At 36.9% G+C, this 3,682-nt stretch overlaps 1 long non-coding RNA gene across 1 annotated transcript; it reads right to left on the bottom strand.

The window, feature by feature from the left end:
- Positions 1-2,807: 2,807 nt before the first annotated feature.
- Positions 2,808-3,354, bottom strand: LOC115624323. Its single transcript, XR_003995455.1, has 2 exons — positions 3,104-3,354; positions 2,808-3,030 (listed from the first exon to the last, which is right to left on the bottom strand). It is a non-coding gene; the product is annotated as an uncharacterized LOC115624323 (long non-coding RNA).
- Positions 3,355-3,682: the final 328 nt, after the last annotated feature.

Genomic DNA, 3,682 nt, shown 5'->3' with positions numbered 1-3,682 from the left:
TGATAAAGGTTTCGTTCGGAGGGGTTAGATAAACCTATACCTCATAAGAGGAAGTGTTTTGCCGTACTTTAATGCCTGTTCATTTCAATATTTAAAAATTAGAGTAAAAGAGTTTATAAATTCCAATACTCGCAAAATACAGTACCACTTTTATTCGATAGTTGCCAAATAATTCTGAATAGGATATGTTTTAGTATGGCTGTGTTTTTAATATCTTTTAAAAATGAAAACACCTAAAAGAATTTACAGTACTTGTCGAATAAACTATGCTCGAGGCAAGACAACGTATGCCTATTTCTTAATTTAAAAATATTTTTGAGACTAGACATAGTATCCATATCGTTGTCTCAGGGACACCGTTTTACTAGGGTATTATGGTTTTATTGAAAGAACTAGAAACATTAATCATCATTGAGAGCTGTCGAGAGTCGATGTGTTTATTAAACTCATTGTTTCGATCTTGGCAACTACAAAAGCTAGAGATAGTATTTAATATTTTAATTCTAAATATTTAAATTAGATATACATACATAGAAGTAGATCCAGCAGAAGGGTACAATCATTTTTCATATTTCCGTTAATGGTTTTCGTCAATGGGAACGTCTTTATATCGAAAACGGCTTAAACGCAAAACTTATATATTGGATTTATTTATATGAAGTCTATTTAGATAATCCATTTAGCTGAGATTAAAACTACTTCAACAAATTTTGTAAAACACTTACAATATCTCTTTCTATTCTGATTGAATGAGAAAAGCCTCTCTATTGTGCTTACTCTGTTCCCATGTCTCCTTTTATTTTGCTATAATCTCTCTATAATTTCTCAATAGCTTCGAGCACACAAAAAACTACACAATACTATAATCTACATTTGATCGAAACTAGCTTTCGACTTTAAAAGAGCAGTTTCCTTCAACTTCTCTACAAATATTTGTATATCTATTCCTTTTGATACAACGAAGACCCCAATCTCTTTTGTGTCTAAAATCCAATTAGCCTGAAGCTGTAAAGACAAACAACTGCACTTTGTTATTCCAACTTCTTGCATAAGTTATTGAATATTTTAACTAATCCACATATGTGTATTGAAAAGGGTTTCAAATGAACGCAATGAACACAAAAGATATTCAATGCAATGTCGTCAAAGGATTGCGAATTGAGTAAACAGCGAAGCGATATTTTGCAAACAATAGAAGGATTGATGTGACAATATTCTCTATGGAGTGTGCGCAACGAAGGATTATGTTTGCTTTGAATTTCAGGCCTGTCGTCAAGCGAGTGAATTGTCAGCTGAGAACACCTTTTGCCGAAAGGATTAGCGAACACAAAAATTGTGCAGAAATTGTATAAAATTGTTGGCAAAATGTCTAAGCCCTTCGGCAGCTGCTTTCAGTTTAATGGGACATTATGTGGGTGCTCCTGCAGGACAATAGGCTTATAAACATACAATATTTCATATGACGTCAAAAGCTTGAAAGCTGTATACGCAGTATGGGATAGCAGCTGATAGTTGCAACAGGAAATAGCCTAAAAAATGCTTCAAAAATTCTATTAAAAAATATCACATTATTTTTTCACTATTCTGTCGCTTTTTGTTGTTCATCAAGAAGATGAAGATGTGGAGAAAAAAAATGTGCCAAAGCGTATAATGACACGCTTCCAAATGAAAGGACAACACGATCATCGTTAGTGACAGCTGGCGTTGGCGTAGCACATGCCACAGGACGTAACTAAACTAAAGCAGGATGCGGATACGCATATCCTGCACTTTTAAAAGTGCCAGATTTTTCCTATTAAAAAATAATGCCAGCTCTATGAGTAGAAAACGCGCAGGCGGCACACGTCGCGTTCCTTAGCGCTTGACCTTGACATTGTTAATAGGCGCTCGAGCTCGAGACTGTACACAGCCGGTCCTGCCCAGTCCTGGAGTCAAAAGTACGAGTACACACACATGTACATACTTATAGTGCGGCCTACCTAGCTAGAAATTGTCTTGGAACGCCTGCTGCTTATTATTTTCTAGTTATGTCTTCGTTTCTTTTTTTTAGTGTTGCTCTTCGCCTTTTTTAAGTATCCTGTTCCAAATGTCCTGCGTGCATGCGTACGCTCAGCTACAGCTACAGCAACAACAACAGCACAAGCAACAATGCCAAGAAGACACGAATTGAAGCAACAAAAAATTGAGCGGGGCAGATGTTTCCTCAACAGGCTGCAAGCAGAAATAACACCACGCATGATCAGTCCTTCATTTCGTCCTGCCGCTTGCTCGCTTTTTATGCTTAGTTGTCGTCTTTTCTCTCCGTCTCTCTCTCTCTCTCTCTCTCTCTCTCTCTCTCTCGCTCTCTCTACCTTTCTGTCACACTCGCTCACTCGTTTTTTAGTGCGTCACAGTAAAAATTGTGGAGCATTGTTCCCCGTGCCACGCATCTTGAACAATTTCTGGCGGAGCATGGGATGTTGTCCACGCACAATGCCCGCCGACTTAAGAATCTTTTGGCTATTGTTCCGACGCCTTCAAGGTATCATGTCGGCAGATGCCTGCGGGTGTGCGATAGTGACGTCTGCTGTCTGTCAGTTTAGTTGCCATCTATGGACGTACTAGGATGTATAGAATTGTACGATGAGTTATTATGAGGAATTAAAGACCAACATCAACATCGTCATGGAACAACTATAGATTCATACAAAAATATGCTGGTTGAAACCATTTTCTAAACAAGACACTAATCCGTGTTGGAAGTACTTTAAACCTCAAGCACAAGAAGAAGAAAAGCATGTTCTAGGCATCTATTACTTCAGTTTAGCTTAGTTCCATCACAGGCTTGCGATAATGTTGAATTATATTTCAATGTATAATGAAAAGCATTAAAGTCCATAATGTTAAATTTGGCTTAAATTATCTGTACATCTATAATTAGCTTTCCAACAGAGTCCACGTGATCAGATTTTGCATGCATAATGCGTTAAAAGGTCATGTCACACATACGGGCGCTATATAAGCTCGACGGTTTGGCAAACTTTTCAAAATCTACGAAAACAGAAGGCAATAAAAGTTATGAAAATTGAAAGAAATATAAAATATTCCACACATGCATACATACAATTTCAACAGCATACATTTACAGTAAAGAAATAAGTCAAAGCAGGAACAACAACAGCAGCTGCGGAAGAGCTTGGGTAGAGCTTCGGCAGAGATTATGTTGATGGCAATAACTTTCTTCATAATTGACCTATCCTTATGAAATTTGGCATGCAGGCCCATAATGTCTAAATGGTGGAATTTGCCAAATCTGAGTACAAAATTCCAAAATTCCCTTTTACCCCTTGGGTAAAGGGTATAAAAACCATTTTTCTGTTATAAAATAAGTTTTAAGATGCTCCGTTAAGTAACGGCCTCGAATTATATTCTACTTTTTCTATAAGTACAACTTATAAGTAAATCATCTATAATTAGCATTTCTACAAAGCTCGCATGATCAGATTTTGCATGCATAATGCGTTAAAAGGTCTCGTCACACATACTGTGTGACGGGGCTATATAAGTTCAATGTTTTGGCTAATTTTCAAACCCTACAAAGACAAGAATTGTGCAATTGACAGGATGAAGTTGTTTATTTCTGTGGTCCTTGGACTTTTACTTTTGGGCATTACAAATGAAGATATTTTTCAATCAAATTTGT

The sequence above is a fragment of the Scaptodrosophila lebanonensis genome, unplaced genomic scaffold (assembly GCF_003285725.1).
Source record: "Scaptodrosophila lebanonensis strain 11010-0011.00,11010-0021.00 unplaced genomic scaffold, SlebRS2 tig00000053-arrow-pilon, whole genome shotgun sequence".
Taxonomy (NCBI): domain Eukaryota; kingdom Metazoa; phylum Arthropoda; class Insecta; order Diptera; family Drosophilidae; genus Scaptodrosophila; species Scaptodrosophila lebanonensis.
Note: the sequence above shows the minus strand (reverse complement) of the source record. Positions and strands in the feature narration are given on the sequence as shown.